Below are 18523 nucleotides of genomic sequence, written 5' to 3'. Positions count from 1 at the left end.
AATAAACGTAATTGAAAAAAAAAATAGTTGGAATTACCATGTTCACATAACTTAATTTTTTCAATTATGTGTGACGTTTATTCATTAATCATGTTAAGTCGATGGGTTTTCTCACTTTTTTAAAGTCAACTGATCACTGGAAAGATGAAAGATATTTAAAGATCTCAATAATATCGCAAACTGTACTCAGATATGTCAAAATTCCAAACTCTGATATAAAATGCCAGATTTTTCAATTAACTCTTAAACATTTCTCATCAAATCTTAAAACCTCATGAGCCACAAATAGCACCCTAATAGAAATAAAAAAGTACCTTGGCAAATCTTTGGAAAACATATTATAAAGATATACAGTATTCCTATAAACTAAAGGACATATGTGAGATAACTGGGGTCTTTTTTGTCAGGTGAAAAATACCAGGAGGCTTAAGAGTAGGAGAAACAATTGAGATGTTTAATAGAAACTGTAGTTTTTCTTTCCTACATGTTTGTTAACAGTTTTCTCTTTTGTTGCTTTATTCCTAAGGAATGTTAGGAAAAAACATCTAAGAACGACACTAAGAACTAAGAACCCCATTAAGTCTTAAAGGCAAAGAAAGAGCAACGTCCGAGCAATAAATGTCCCTCTGGGGAGGTGTGTATTTAGAGACAGACACTAAGCTCACATGAAGGCTATAATTATTATCATAAAATAAAATGGCTTCAAAGCTTAACCAGTTTTTAGGACACATTCAAGATATAATTTTCAAAACTCCAAATAGTCTTCCTTGATGAACTCAAGTTCCTAATTAGATTTTTGAAAGTTTCATACAGTGGAAAAAAAACACAATTAACTCCAAGCATCGAGTGCCTCCCACGAGTAATATTCGCCCATGTACACACACTTAATGACAGAACTGCAGGGAGGTCTCGTGCTCAGATGGACCGGCCGTGACTCCACGTGCATTTCTCCATCCTGGGCTTTTCTTTCCCACTTGTTTATACTGTAGTTGTAGAATTTCACAACTAGCCCATAAATGCCGGCGGCTCACGGGAAGATAAATCACAAGCGTTTGTCTGTGTGTGAAAAGCAAAGAAAATGTGAGTTATGGTGGTGTAGGAACGTCCATTCACACACAGCGAGACGTTGGGGCCACTGTGGGAAAAGGCCTACGTTACGACGCTCTCCTTTAAATGGCATCATAAAGCACACACGCACGTTTACACTCGCTGACAAGTGCACGCAACAGTTTGCAGCATCTGTGTGTGTGTGTGTGTAAGCTGTTCCATCACCTCCCACTGTTAACATCTGCTCCGTTTAACGCTGCCATGTAACTCTGCCACACTGATACATGTTAATAGAATCAAATGAATCACGCTGCCAGTTCTTATCACGTTACATGCTCTGCTCATGCGCTGATAGATGGCATTAATACAGCTCTAGCAGAGAGAGAGAGAGAGAGAGCGCTGACATCAGAAGAACTAGTTTTATTAGAAACAAGATTAACGTTTTTCTCTTTAAGACACAATCAAAGCTTTCGTCAAAAGGGAATTGTTTGGCAAATTCCCATTTTTATTGATGTGATTTGAACATAATCTGCTTCTATCATGTAATAGACTCGGGGGAAATTGTTTTAGATGCATCAACAAATGTTTCTCCTGGACAAAATAGACACAATTGAGACAATATAAAGTTTTAACAAATGTTTTTCAGTAAGAAAAATCACAAATGAGATCTTAAAATGAGTCTTTTCCAGAGTTTCAGAGATCTCAATGATGTCTCAAACTGTGCTGCGATCAAAACTCAAAGATCTCAATAAGAGCCTAAACATTTATCCTTTAATTCTACCAAATCCACAAGCTATTTTCTAAAAATAAGGGTTCCAAAAAGTAATTCTGCCAATGATGCTAAGGTTCCACAAAGAACCTTCCATTGAACTGACCTTAAAAAAGAAAAAAACATTTTTATGTAAAGCATCAAAGTTAAAGGTTCTAATGGAGACAATAAAGAATCTTTATTTTTAAGAACGCATGTCTTTTGTTATCGCTCAGTCTGAGACAAAGATGCAACTTAAATGACAAACAACTGAGAACTTAGTCAATCCTCCTGAGAGCAATAAAATGTGACCCTGGACCACAAAACCAGACATAGAGGTCAATTTTGAAATTGAGATTTATACATGACCTGAAAGCTAAATAAAAAGCTTTCCATTGATGTATGGTTTGTTAGGATAGGACAATATTTGGCCGAGATACAACTATTTGAAAATCTGGAATCTGAGGGTGCAAAAAAATTAAAATATTGAGAAAATCGCCCAAAAAAGTTGTCCAAGAAAAGTTGTCCAAATGAAATCCTTGGCAATGCATATTACTACTTATGATAAATTTTTTATATATTTACAGTAGGAAATTTACAAAATATCTTCATGGAACATCTTTACTTAATATCCTAATGATTTTTTGGCATAAAAGAAATATTCCCCATGCTCCAAATCAAATTTTACCCCATGCAATGTATTTTTGGCTATTGCCACTAATATACCCGTGCGATTATGACTGGTTTTGTGGTCCAGGGTCACAAATGTCCTGGTTGGTATGTTTGGCAAGAGAGTGCCGTTTGAGACATTGTTGGGTCTATTTCTCAGGAGAAAAAGACTCCATTTGATCTCTAATGAATCGCATTGCCGTCTCGAAGTTAAAGAGACTTGCGAGACAAATATCATGAATAAACACGGCTTTGATGTAAAAAATGCTATTTTGCCAAGCCACAGCTTCTTCAAAAACAGAACTATTTGTCTCGCCAAAACTCAGTCACCGAAGAGTTGTTGTTGTCCTCGAGATGAGGAGATCTCAAGAACGAGATCGTCCATCGGCAGGAACAATGACAGCGTCTGACCCAGTATTGATGCAGCGGCATTTGGATCCCGTCCTGTCATAAGGAGCACACGACCACCCCAATCCCTCATTGATGTTTGTGCAAAATCAATAAAAATGATCTCGGGAGTCCATACGCCATTTGGCAGCTCCATTTTGTGATGTCTTCTTAAAGAATATAGGAGACATACTGTACAATAGGCCAGTCGAGCGCATGTAATTTGTCAAGCTAATCTGCTGCAGTCTTACATTGATTTTTTTTCCCCCTTTCTTTTCGGACTCCTTAGCCTCTGGTCATTACAGCACAAAAACTTACTTAATCATACAGTGTGTTAATGTACGGGTCACAATAACGTCCATTTTCTTGCCCTCTGGTAATTTCTTTGCTTTCTCCGCCTTTGCTGGAGAATCTTTTTATGGGTCAGCGTCCCTAATGTTGGGAAGATGGTCAGGAACGGACGAGTTTGGAGTTTGTCTGCTAACATATATGTCATCTATTTTAATAAAAATAAAAATAAATGGATTTAAAATGCACATATTTTGGCTGTATTATGAGGTACCACATAAAGATGTTTTATGAATTACACCACAGCAAAGGGACAGTTTATTGTTTGTGTGTAAATCATTGTAAATCCATTCTTACATTTGCGAAATTTGCGAGTCCCAATGATGGACAAAATGGTTGGTTCCCTAAATTCAAAAATGGATGAGCCTATTCAACATAATACCAAAATAGCAATAAAGTGACCATAACTGTAATAATTGGCCGAATTTAAAGGAATATTCTGGTATACCTTTTCTCTACACAGGCAAACATTTAGGTTACAGTGAGACGCTTACAATGGGAGAAAGTCTTGGTGTAATGCTTTATTATAAAACATGACCAGCAGTGCATTAAATGCATGGCGATAATGCGAGAGGACCTAAACCTGTGTGCAAAACACGGCATTACACTTCTCTCTGCATGCGTACTCTAGCGTGCCGTTTCCATAATGGCACAAACAGATGGGGAATTGTTACTATCTGGCATCTTTTTAAATAATCTAGGTATATCCATTGCACTTGGATGTTGCAGGCTTTTGAATCTGTGTTTGTCCTGTTTGCCAAACCTATCATTTACACCAGGGCTCTTAAAGGAAGAAAAGCCCCCCTCTTATGGCATATGTGTCACCCTCTCTCTTTAAGGCTTTACCCCTTGTGCGCTTATCTGCTCCAGTCAAATGTATTTCTTATCGGGAGGGGAAAAAAAGTCAGTGAAGCTGCCTGACAATACGGCGTTATCAAATTTCCTCAGCCCAGTCGGTGTGTCATTCAGTCAGTCAGATGGTCTCGGGTTTGATTGATGGATGGGCTTCGTGACAAATAAAACCTGGATCAACAGCTTTGCACCTCTCTCCTCATCGGAGACCCACGCGAAACATTCCGGAGTAACAAAGGCGGGATTACGGATGCATTAGCTCGCCATCGACCACAGGCCTTCTAGTGCTGTCAATACTTTGCACATAATAACCTGAAGCGACGATAAGGAAACAAAAGGAGGGGAGATAGGAGCGGCGAAAAGGAAAAATAAATCAATGGGCGAGTGGGGGAAAGTTTTTCAAAGACACACATGCACCGTCAGAGCGGAGGGAAGAATTTTCCGCCGCCGCCGCCGGATAATGGCCTCTGACACGAGGACAATGAGCCCTGAGGGTCCATCGGCGGTCAGTCGAGCGGCCGCGATGGGCTCCGATAAGGGCTCGGGACGAGCGTCCACTCGTGCCTCATTCAATTACGCCATTAATCTCTGCATTAACTTGAGTGACTTTTGTGCCCGGGCTTCGATGCGTCTCGGACGCCTTCCAGATATATCCTTTCATATGGATTAAATTATATCCCTTTATGCTCTACACCAACAGCACGGTGTACAGCTCACTCCAAATCTTATTCGGAAAGACGTTTACACAGCGTCGCCCGCACTGCCGCAGTCTCGCCCCGCGTGGCGTATCTGTAATGGCACTTCAAAGTACTTCTCAAATCGGCGAAGGCTTCAGCAAATGACTGACTGAGAGGGGCCCAAGGTAATTGTTTCACCAATCCTAATTAATTAATTTCCTCCACCCTGTTTGCGTCGGCGTTCACACGGTTAGGGGCTGCCTCGGCAGGTAATAATAAATAAATAACTGGAGGCAGGCTCTGGAAAATTAATGAGAAAAGAGAAAAGAGGCCCTACATGTTCTGTCTGCTGAGGACCGGCACACAAAGACACAATAAACCGCCGAACAAACAGTTCCTTGAAAAAAATCGCCCAGAAACAGTGAGCAAATTCAATTACAGAAGTAATTAGAAGATATAGGGCGAGACTGCCTTTTGGGACTGTGCCAGGAAACATGAATTAATAAGACAGAATAGGAGGAGGCCGTTGTAGTAATTAAGAGGCAATCACCTATGTCAATGAATACCTAAAAACAGGATGGAAAACTATTAATTCAGTGATCAAAAATATTTTCGAGATGATTAATACAGCAAATTCATTTAAAAAGACTAATTTCTGGAAAGATAGCAAGACAATTGCACATGATGTGCTCTTTCTGGCATTTATATTGCTAATTAAATTTTGATCATTTGCCGAGGTATTTTAGCACAGCATAGTCTCAGGCACTTGCAGATACATAGAAATGCATGAGGCGAAGAATTCGCTCTCATTTCATAAAAACAATAGTGTTTACATTTTGGGTCTGAGCAAAAATATACATTATATACAGTCAAACCAAAATGTATTCAGACACCTTGAACATTTTCTCACAACATCACAGTTTATTCACTTTAGTTTAGAAAATGGTAATAAAATATGACAAGAACTGTGTCGGAACCAATTCATCTTGATAATGTCAGATAACTTTGATGGAAAGGTATGTAATGGATTACAATCAACCAATCAGCTGTTAAATTTAAGTACACAATTAGATAATACCAATTTAGGTCAACCAATGACCAAGCAGTGCTTCATTTTGTTCAGTCTGTGGTGTAAAAGTCACATTATCAATTAGAGAAAAAACACTTAAGCAAAACATGGTCAGGTCAAAGTGTCTGAATAATTTTGGTCCCAAATTTTTATTTGGGAGACCAATTTTACTGGTTGTCACTGTATGAAGAATTGTTGGGTATAATATGTCACAGTTTACTTTATTTTGCTATCCTCACGTACATAAATGAACTATAGTGTCCTGCAGTAAAACATTATATCTGGTGTCTGAATATTTTTTTTGGTTTGACTGTATATATATTTGTCCTTAATATAGGGGTAAACTGACAAAAATGTTTGCAAAACACCAGCATTAAAAATAAAAATGTTACTTGAAAATTAAGCTAGTTGCCATACACAATATTTATCATTTTCATTTAGTTTAACTTGATGCACTAAAATGACTAAAACTTTAAGTAAAATTCAAATGGAAAAAGAAAATAAAAACTAGAAGTTCCATAGGTTCTTCAAAAAGGTTCTATTTAGAACCTAGGGTTCACCCCAAAAAAGGTTCTATATAAGTTGTTGTATAATACTTTCATGTTTAACGGGTTTGACAGAAACCTCTAAAGTTCTATTATAGAACCTTTTCTTCCAAAGGTGTGGAACCCTCAATGCCAATAAAGAACCTTTCTTTTCAAGAGTGTACAGCATGAAACAAATCACAGAAAAGAGGCCACAAAGAATTATATATTAGCTTAAGCCATGCATTAAAAACGAATGCATTTCAAAACATCATCAGAAACGAATACGACTCCAAGCCAGATGGTCTAATTTCCAGAGGAGATATTAAAGAAAATGTAATTTAGTCATATTCAAATTCCTCCATCTAAAGGACAAAATAGATGCTAAATATGAGGGCTGCTTTAATTTTACCTAAAAAGATCTTTGGGACGGATCAGTCATTCTTTCTGTAAAATGGCAGATTTCCCCGCGCGACATTAACATATTCATATGTGTTAGCGGTTAAAGCCATTTTTGCAGATACGCGAGGCAAATTCCACTTAATATTATCAGAAGCGAGAATCTGACGGCATAAAAGACCAATTGCCTGAGGGGAAGGGATAACACTAATATGCTTTCAAATTTCAGCGCAATACCAGCCGCATATTTACACCACGAGGTATATCATTTACTCCAGCGAGTCGGATGGACACGAAGGGCTATGCGGTTTATCGTCCGCTCCCCAACTTCAATTATCGCTTAAATAGACTTAATATTGAAGATCAAAACGATGAGCGTCGACTTGACTGAAGTCCAGAAGAGGCCTAATGCTCGGCCAGTCACCAAAACAAATGGACTTAGCTGAGTGATTAGTGTTTAAGTATCAAACCCTCGCTTCATTTCCGCCCGGCGATACTAGACAAAGTTTATGAGCGTGATGTCAAACCCTTAAATGATTTATCCCGATTCAAGCCTTCGCTGCAATGCCTAATTTTCTATTCAAAGCTATTGGAGGCCCATTTGGATAAATGAGAGTGATTAAAACCAAGATTGCAACAACATAAGTTGTCGCTCAAGAACATTCGAGGGACATCTGGTGTCACAGAGACCTGAGACAGTTAACAGGGAGATGAGAAGTTTCCCTCTTCACAGCCTGGCATCCAATTGGCACACTGCGCTTTGGTTGAATGCCAGCGAGTCTGCCATCTGTGTCCTTTAACCCTAAAGATGACAGATGTGGAGGCAGAGTGATTTGAAATTCAGCTTCGTAAACAAGAAGTGGTGCGACTCACAAGCATTTCCTGTCATTCACAACCAGCCTAAATGAGCTCCATCAATTAGAAAAGTGCTCGAATTAAATCCCCTTTCTTTTCAATACAGAAGAAATTGTGGTAGAATTGAAACTTGAGGGTAACAAATGATGGGCGACCTTTGATTGGAATTTCACAGGAAATTACAAAACGGTAAGATTCACTCAGTTTAAAACACTATTATTTATTTTTTAACATAAACCATATTATTATTTTATAGAATGATATTTAATAAAAGCCACTATATGGGGGAACAAAATGGGGGAATCCTTGAGCTCTTGACTTGAGCTAGTGAGCACCAACCCAGATCCCCCTAGCAAACATATTTTGGGAACATTTTATAATAACTCACACTATGAATCATTAGTTAAGCATTAGTAAATAGTCAATTCATCATTTATAAAGCATTAATTGACATTAATAAGCAGTTTATAAATATAGCAAAAATATATATTTTTTATACTTTATTAATGATCAATTTAGATCAACTAATAATCTATTTAATTTCTAAATTCAGTATTACATTATTTACAAACCAGCTATTTAAGAGTTCTCAGTGGTTGACAGATACAAAAAATGAAACTCTACAACTGTACACTTGAGGCTTAGTTTCATTTTACTGCAGAGGTGTATTGGATTTTTTTTAAGTTCTATGACATTGCAGAGGTTTATTTTCTCATATTATACAGTGTACAGTTTAATTTTTTGCATTTTTAAAAACATATTTCAAATTTCTGTATCATTCTCTGTTGTGTTTGTTTCCTTTTTCTGTTTAGAAGAAACTGAGCCTTTCAATCTTCTTTGTAAAAGCTTTACGAGGCATAAATCGTCCTCACTTTAGATAAGCTCACAAAAAAAACTGACAACTACTAAATGTTTTATTACTACCTGAATGAATCATGAATTACAGTAGGAATGCATGTTAATAAAGCATTTATTAACACACTGAGTAACTATTATTATTATTATGTCTAAATTATAAGATGTATAAATGTACATTTTAAATAGTTTATTAATCATTTACACTTTCTAAATGATCTTATGAACCACTGACAACTTCTAATTAACTGGTTTGTAAATAATGTAATACTTAATTTAGAAATTATAAATGTATCATTAATACTACTACTATTACTATTACTACTGCTAATAATAATAATAATAATAATAATAATAATAATAATAATAATAATTTACCAATTTGTTACCTTGAATTAAGTTTATGTTAATAATAAAAACTAAGGTAACATTTCATTTTAAGGTGGCATGTTAGAGTATATATTTAAATTAACTACATGCACTACAGGGTTAGGGTTTGGTTGAGGGTTAGTTGCATGTAATTATGCGTAATTTACTGTTATTACTATAGTAAGTTCATGTAACATATGTAGCAAGGACACTGTAAAATAAAGTATTACCTAAATGTATTATTATTATTATTATTATTATTATTATTGCCTGTATCACTAATAATAATAATGATACCACTACCACCACCACCACTACTACTACTACTACTACTACTACTACTACTATTAATAATAATAATAATCAACTAATTTGTTATCCTGAATTATTACAGTTGTTTGTTAATAAGAATGTAACGATACCCAGACTCAGAGAGAATAGATGAACATTAATAGTGATCTTTATTGAGTAGCAATGAAGGAGATCAATTGGGTGAGTGAATATAGTATGGGCACTGGAAAATGGTAACTTGAATAGACTGAATACAGTCTTTTTATTTTGCAGGATACTGGTGGACATTGGGACTGCAGGAGTGGAGTGATGGATAGCACACACCTCAGTTGCCAGTGACAGGTGAGATCCACAGTGGTTTGAGGAGTGGTCAGTGACGAGGGAGTGAGTGGCTGGAGGCAGGAATGACAGTACCCAACCCCCCCCTCCCCAGTCCGCTCCGGGCCGGAGACCCTGACGATGAGGCGACCGGCCTCTTCCATGAGTGGCTGGATGGTTAGGATGTGAAGCATGGAATGAGGTGAGTAGAGTGGGGTCTAGAATATCCTCTCTGGGTACCAAGGAACGCTCCTCTAGCCTGTAACCTTCCCAGTCAACCAGGTACCCCAAGCGGTCTCCATGGCGCTGGGAGTCCAGTATCTCACGGACTGCATTGATGGGAACATCCTTGATGATCATCAGAAGGGGGGATCCTCCAAAGGCACCAGGTTCTGTGGAAGGGGGAGACAGGTGTGTGCTAGCAGTGATATGTGAAATGTGGGGTGGATCTTGTAATGTGCAGGCAATTGAAGTTCATAAGTGACAGGGTTGAGATCATTGATGATGGTAAAGCGGCCAATGTACCTGGAACTCAGCTTCCTACATGGCAGGCGACTAGAAATCTCTAGTAGAGAGCCATACCTTTTGTCCGAGCTCATAGATAGGAGCTTCGATCCGCCAGGCATTGGTATGACCCTTCTGGCGTCAAACTGCTCATGGTGATGAACTGTGTGGCAGACTCTCTCACTCTCCTGGAACCAGTAGTCAACCGCTGGAACATCAGAAGGTTCCCTGGACCATAGAAACAGAGGGGTCTGGAAGCCGAGTACACATTGAAATGGTGTTAGACCAGTAGCATATTACACGAGGGAGTTCTGAGCGTACTGGTCCCAGGTGATGGGCTCCCTCTAGCCAATAGCGCCATTCTTCTAGCGCTAGCTTTATGGCCAACAGCTCACGATTACCAATGTCGTAATTATTTTCTGCCAGGGAATATTTTCTTGGAATAGAAGGTAGGATGGAGCTTAGGTGGTGTACCCTGCTGCTGAGATAGCACCGCAAAGGGTTTATCTGGGTCAGGACGAATGAGGAGCGGGTGCGCTGGTAAAGGCCTTCTTCAGCAGTTGCATGGCTTCTGTGGCTGCTGGAGCCGAGGACAGAGACTTGGGCCTGCCTTGGGCCTTCAGGGGATTGTGAAATCGGAAATTGTGGATGAAAAGTTGACAAATCCAAGGAAGAACTGTAACTCTTTCATGAGGATGGATGGAACTGAAACTTCTCCACTTTGAGGAGAAGGTGGCATTTTTGAAGGCATTGGAGGACCTCCGAAATGTGCTGGTGATGTTCAGCCAAGCTCCAGGTGTACACTAGGATGTCATCATTGTAGACTAGCACGGACCAGTGGAGGTAATCTCAGAGCACCTCATGCATGGAATCCTGGAATAAGTAGCCATACGGCATGACACAATATTCATAGTGGCCTGTAGGGGTTACAAAAGTGGTCTTCCATTCATCTCCCTCACATATACAGATGAGGTTGTAGGCACTTTGGAGGTCCAACTTGGTAAAGATGGTAGCACCTCTAAGGTGTTCCAGGGCCACTGGGACGAGGGGAAGTGGGTAACGGGATTTTGCTGTGATCTTGTTCAATGCCTGGTAATCAATGCAAGGCCTCAAGCCTTCTTCCTCTTGGCCATGAATAAGAAACTCAAAGCAGCAGGTGAGGTAGAAGGACAGATGTTTCCTTGCTGGAGAGCCTCTTGAATTTACTCCTCCATGGCTATCTGTTCAGGGATTGAGCGTGGGTATATTTTACCACGGGGCACTGGCTCACCCGGCATGAGGTCAATGGTTCCGTCCATGACAAATAAAGTTCATGATTGTTATTATGGTTTTATATTTTTATTATTATTATTAGTAGTAGTTACAGTAGCATAAGTATTATTAATACTACTGCTACTGCTACAACTACAACTACTACTAATAATAATTTACCAATTTGTTACCCTTAATTATTACAGTTGTTGTTAATAATAATGTCATTATTATTATTATTATTAATCTAAATTAGATCTAATATAATAATAATAACCATCATAAGAACGGGCAACATTAATAATAATAACAATAATAATAATAATAAAAGACGTCACAACTTTAAGAATTAGTTTCTAGCAACAAGTATTTATTCTTGTTATTGTTATTATTATTATTATTATTGTTATTATGTCACAACTGTAAGAATTGGTTTAGTACAGTCAATATTTTATTATGATTATTATTTTTATCATGAAACTTTTTCAAACGATGTATCGGCAAAATTATGTATTTCCATGGCAAAATATGATGAATAATGAGGATCTTAGATAATTATCTTGGAGAATTAAATCCAGCTTTATTGCACTGTTGCATTTGTTGTGTCCAAACCTAGCCAAAGTGGGCCCTCTTTTGAGTCCTGCATTGATATTGACTCTATAGTCTTTGGACATGGTTTCGCTTTGCACACTCATTTTCGTTACAGTTCTGAGCACCTCGGCACAAAGCTCGAGAAGGCCTTTGCCTTCTGATTACAGTCTCATCTACTGTTCGCTAGCACCTCAAAGCCCTGCCAGGTAAAATTGCTGTCTCCCCCTTGGCCCCCCTTTTATAACATCAAGCTCTGTATACCCGCCCGGCTGCACCTCTTGCTGGCTCATTCTTTACCCAAATGACAGTGTTTTTGGCCCAGTAATGGCTCTCATTTTCTCAGCACCCAGCGGTAGCCTCACTTTTCATCAGGCTGGATCACTACAGCAGGTCTTCCTCTCAGTCGAGCACTAAAGAGTGCGACACCCCTACAAACAAATACATCATCTACATCATCTCCCCCCTTAAATAAATACCAGCAGAGACAGAGACTCAACTGCTAAACTGACAACACTGGGACTCGTTTGTTACTTAGACGTCACTGAAACGGAAATGCTACCAACAAAGTCTGAAGCTTTGTATTGTTATTGTATCTTGTATCCTTTGTAAGTATACATAAATAAATTAATAAAATCCAGGCCTAGGTGGGTTCTGAAAATGTATGTATTTATTCATTTATTTATCTATTTTTGTAGTTTCTTTTTGAATTTTGAATGTATACATGCACTCTTAGAAGAATACATTTTAGGGATCATTTTATGGGTTTAGTTTTATTTAATTCAGTTTGTTTGAACTCATCTTTAATCTTAATTCAATTGTATGAATTAAACAGCTCCTAAACACTTTATCACTGTAAAAAATAAAATAAAATAACCCATTAAACATGAAAGTATTATACAATAATAATAATAAAACATTTCTCCTTTTATAGAACCTTTTGTCTTTAAGGATTCTTTAAAATTGAGTCAAGAACCATAGCGTTCTATATGGAGCCCCACTGAACCTTTTTATAATTTTCTGCACACAGATATATCACATACCAATAATGATATAAACCGCATTAAATAATCATATATCATTAAAATAGAATATCTGATCAAATTAGTAAAACACAAAACTTGGGAAATTCTTTAAGAGAAATTCTTCTCTTTCCATCTCATTTAATTTCTTGTGTCACACACTTCATAACAGTCCCATTTACTTGTTTTGACTCTGGGAAAAGCTCGACCCGCTGGATATTTCCCAGAATGCCGACTTGACATGAATCAAATCCATACATCTTGATTTGGGTGACAGTCACGGCCTTTGTGATTTGAAAAGCTCAGTGGTTTCTTTTCGCTTTTGTGGCAGCTAAATTAAACAACTGTTGTTGACCCTCATTATTTGGGAACACACAGCTAGTGTGCTGCGGTCTTACCCTGGGGACTCACCATCCTGACCGGCCTCCCCAGAGAAAACGCGGAGGAATCCCTCTAATCTCTCTCACACACACACACTCGCACCTCTCACCTACATTTGACATGCAAACAAATGTGTATCAATTACCACTGCACAATAAAATCATTCCATTTCAGTAACTATCAACTTTGTTTCCACTTACAAAAATATTGGTGACACAGGATATCATCAAAACAGAAAAGATTGCAATACTTATGTTTAATTTTTATTTATCAGTTATTGATTATATGCATACTGATTAATAACTAATATATCAGTGTCAAGTGGAAAAGCTATATCCCAGAAAGGTTTTGGAATATCATGCTCTCAGATAAGACATGTTAGATCATTGTTTTAAAGAAAATCTTAAATTAGCGTTTATTACATTGTAATTACAATGTAAGTACTATGTAATAACTAATGAATGACGAGTATTACATATATAATTATTATCAGCAACTTCAAACTAGTTTTTTGTTAGTGTTATAATTATGAATAATTACATTTAGATAAGTTACACTGTATTTTAAGGTGTCTTTGTTACAGTGTAATTATATATTTAAGTACTCAGTAATATTGATTAACTACATGTACTTACTATAGGGTTATGGTAGGATTAGGGTTGCATGTAATTATGCATAATTTACTGTTATTACTACAGTAAATACATGTAACATATGTAACAAGGACACTGTAAAATACAGTGTTACCCAACTAAATTAATGAAAACTACAAATAGCGAATATTTATTTCAATGTGAAGTAAAAAAAAAAAAAAAAAAAAAAACCTAGATCCTAGTACTCAACTTTCTCTTAACAGAGATGTATGATAATTGTGTTTAAAAAAAATCAGTAAAACTTTATGGTAACACTTTATTTTACAACGTCATTGTTACATATGTTATATGTAGTTACTATATTAATAACAGTAAATTATGCATAATTACATGCAACTAACCCTCAAACAAACCCTAATCCTATCCTAACCCTATAGTAAGTAGGCTACATGTAGTTAATTAATATTACTCAGAACTTAAATGTATAATTACACTGTAACAAAGACACCTTAACATAAAGTGTAACCCACTTTATTTTACAGTGTCCTTGTTACATGTTACAAGAAGTTACTACAGTAATAGCTATAAATTATGCATAATTGTACGCAACTAATCCTAAACCAAACTCGTAAGTACATGTAGCAAATTCATATTTCTCAGTACATAAATGTATAATTACACTGTAACACGGACACCTTAAAATAAGTGTAATCGAAAAATATTATGTATTTTATGGTGTCTTTGTTACAATTACAGTGTGATTATGCATTAAAGTACTGAGAAATATTAATTTACTACATTTGGTTTAGGGTTAGTCGTATGTAATTATGCATAATTTACTACTATTACTATGGGAACTACATGTAACATGTAACAATGACACTGTAAAATAAAGTGTTACAACCAGAAATTCAAACCTGTTTATTACATTGTAATTACATAAGCAAGTGCATAATACCAACTGAACAACAAGGTAAATATGTTCTTGCAAATACAACAAGATGTATTAATGTTATGAATGTAATTATATTTTAATTGTGTAACAAAATAAAAAATATGGTCATGTAAAAAAAGTAAAACTCTAAAGGGTCAAATGACAAAAACAATCCATCCCAGCATTCAACATTTGGAGTGTTGAGCTCTCAGATTCTGATCCAACATTCCCTGAATAAAGGTATTGTTGTTCAATTAACTGCTTATATGATTTCCCCTCTAATCCTATTTCTATCCTATGTTCATCAGGGACCGTCTGAAGTGCTGGACGTGGCTGTGTTCCTGTGGCGCTCTCTGATATGCAGCGTTTGGCTGTGACAGGGAAGCTCAGATCAGGTCTTAGCGCTGTATTGTGTTTAGTTGAAGCAGATCTGCTCTATTATATCAACAGCAGTGCCTTCCCAGCATTCACAGCAGAGCACTGAACGCAGGCCAAACAGGGTAACAGTACAGAAATGCATTTGTCAAATGTATATTTTTTACTTGTAATAATTAACGTGTGTATGTAGATTATATACAGATTACATACTATAAAATCATTAATTGCAATACCATTAATAGTATTAAGGTGCTTTTTTTGACCAGCTCTCTGCCATAAACTGTGAAATGGTAATGGGAAGTCAAGCAGATGTCAGAGAAGAGGCGCATATGTTTCTGACACCCATCCACAGAGCATCAAGGACACGTTGATATTAAGTCGAGTGGACATATGTTCACATCCCAACAAGTGGGACACAAAGCCAAACAGCTAATTTAGTGGTTTCAGTTCAACAGTGTTCAAAAGAACGGACAGGGTGAGTTGAAAACAAAAGTGGCTGTGAGTTTAGGCCAGAAGAGTAGCATGCCAGCGCAGGAAGACACGGATGGACACACGGTGTTAAACCCCCCCCCCCCCCCCCCCCGGCCTGACTGCTTTTGTGAGCGGCACGGCAAAGAGGAAATGATGTGTGCATACAAAGCAGACATTAATAATAAATATGAATAATAATCCGCTGTATACTGACAAAAGCCCATTTAAGTCTAAAAAACCCAACACATTTAAAAAAAAAAGCATGCTATGATTTGTGTTGTTATATTTTGAAATATCTTAAAAACAGTCTGCTCACAGCCAAAGCAAAACATAAATGGAAAAACATAATTTTTCACTTTCTTGGAAAAATGGCTGAACGTGATATTTTAAAAAAGTGTTTGATTTCACTCGCTTTAAAAGAATTAATATGTTTTCCGAAGCCCTGTAATCAAGTCAAAACAACCATTTTTGAAGTTGCCTTAAACATAAATGTAATTCCTGTGATCAAAGTGACTGAATTACACAATTAAGCTGATCAGAAACCTCAATGAGATTAAGACGCATTAAATGACAGACAAAAGTAAACAGAGAGCAGCTTAATATTACATTACAGCAACCTGTTTAATTTATGTTGTGAATTATATGTTGAAAGTAAACATTGCAATTATGCTTTGATTTGCTTTGAAAGTGTCAGTTTGCAAACCATTTGGCTGTCCTAATCATCAATCACTTTAATACTGCCAAAATATAATCAGATTGTTTACAGCACTATTGACATTATTTCCGGCATTATTTATTTTTAAATAAACTGTGTCCCAAGCACAATGTACTCAAAACCACACTCAAATATTACATTACATGTAATGGGTGTCTCTGACCATCCAGCAGCTTGGAGATGGATTTTTTCCACTTGTGAGCTTACGGCCACATGTGCTCTTAGTCTGACTTAATGTCTACCCTTAAAACCAGGCATCCAAACAGAACGCGATGAAGCTTTATAGACCGCAACGCTCACGAAAACATAAAAGACGGTGCATTTACTGTCCGCCAGGCTTACCATCACTGTACTACATTAACATCTCTTCCCTTTTCAGAGATGTTGCTTCCTTGCACAGCCGACAACTTGCTCTTTTGTTGCCTTCACTCACTTAGAGTGCATGTAATGGCAGAAATGGATAATGAAGAGGCAGGGGAGGCGAAAACACACACGCACAAAAGGAGATCTCAGAAAAGGAACCCCGCCATGCGCTACTCTGCCGCTCGGAGCCGTGGGGCAGGAGGCAGCATCTTTAGGGTGTACCCAAGCAGCACTAAACTCCAGTGTCCGTGGGCAATCAAGGCCATTTTTTACAGCCGCTGGGGTCCTGCATCCCTGCCTTTACACTACAGTGGAAACCCTTTGTACTAATTGCTAGATTGTACCTGATTTTCTAGTTCAGTTCCAGCCTATAATTGACTGACAATGATGGGTATGGGGGAACTTCAGACATGAGCGCACAGCGCAGGAGATCAGACATGCGGACGAGCAGGTAGCGAAGGGAAAGAAAGAGGGCAGTAGTGGGGTAGAAAAAAGGGGTGGTCAATACTCTCATGTACTTCAACCCTTGCAATAAGTTGTGCTTCCAGAGTGGCTCGAAGCCAACAAATCCTGTATCACAGCAATCTAGATCTTCTCTTGTACAACTATAGTGTCTTGTAGTTCAACAAGTTGAGCAGGGTGCTAGCAGTGCCAAAATAATGAGTTTGAATCCTTGGGAGGGCATATACTGGAAAAGGTGTGGCTTGAATGTTGAATAGTTTTGGATAAAATAACCTGGCACCAATGCATACAATGCTCCAAACCCCAAGAACTGCAGTGAAAAAACACTGTTGCATTCAAAAAGGTTAGTCGATTCTACCCAAGTCAAACAATAAAAATGAAACCATGATGAGTTGCGTCACAAAGGTCAGTGTGCAGAATCATCTTAGGATGCTAACACATCCCTAAACCCAAAACAGCCCGCCCCCATCAGGCGAATTTCTCTTGCGCTGCATTGATTAACCCGAAAGGCACGACGGAAAGCACACAAAAGCCAGCCAAGAGTAACAAAGTACATACGTAGCATTCTTTCTAATTAACGCGTGTCTTTTGGCAAGAGACACACTGTGCCTGGTCTGTGACCCGAGGCACCTGCAAATCAAGAAGGTATAAAGGTACCAGCATGGATGTGTGTGTTTACAGGTGTTCACACCTCACACACCACTGCGGATTCACAGAGACTCTCTAAGAGCCATTAGCGAGGATCACGCGTCCCTAATCCCGACTAGACTGACTGCCTCTCAGGTGGCAAAGTTATACGTGATCTGTCTCCAAATCAAAACAACCAGCATGCTCCTTTTGGCAGCTTTTCACACGCCGCCCTACATGCACCGGCTGACACACACACACCACGTAAATATTCGCAGTCCCACTTGAGCAAAAAGTTTCTGAACAAGGCCAAACATATGCCATAAAAAGACTGGTATTAATTCCTCAGAGTCAGCTTACCTTGCCTTTTAGCTTTCCCCTGCCTGCCTTTTAGTGCAGGCCCAAGATCCATATATATCCACCTGCTCGCAGAGCCGAGACCCAGCGTGTCTTCTCTCTGACTGTGTCTGTCTCTGTGTAAGGGGAGCTAGGAATGCACTGGCTATAGACTTTTGTCCAAGCTGTAGGTCTTTTTTAGTGAAGCAAGATTAGTTCATACAAAACTCAACAATACAGCACTGAAACCCATTGTTGATATTCAACATTTTTCACATAGCGGAACAGAATAGACAATACGGTAGCTAGGAAACCACGGGCTGGATCACAAGCTGATGATATCTCACGCTTTTCCGTGGCCTGTAATCCTGTTCATTCAGCTTGCAGCCGATGCTAGATGTAAACCAAAATCAATATCAGTGGAAGTGGATGAGAAGAGTGTTGTTGAGGGGATGGAGGGGGGTAGGTTTGCCATGGGCAGGATGTCTTT

General features: G+C 38.1%; 1 long non-coding RNA gene across 1 annotated transcript in view; it reads right to left on the bottom strand.

The window, feature by feature from the left end:
* Nucleotides 1–18321, bottom strand: part of LOC307120984 — a 59527-nt gene extending 41206 nt beyond the window's left edge. The window contains exon 1 of the long non-coding RNA XR_013815904.1: nt 18058–18321. This is a non-coding gene — a long non-coding RNA (uncharacterized lncRNA). The remainder of the gene's footprint in view (nt 1–18057) is intronic.
* Between the last annotated feature and the right edge of the window lie 202 nt (nt 18322–18523).

This window comes from Gobio gobio (assembly GCF_949357685.1).
Source record: "Gobio gobio genome assembly, chromosome: 24".
In the NCBI taxonomy this organism is placed as follows: Eukaryota; Metazoa; Chordata; class Actinopteri; order Cypriniformes; family Gobionidae; genus Gobio; species Gobio gobio.
This window is presented reverse-complemented; position numbering and strand designations above follow the sequence as displayed.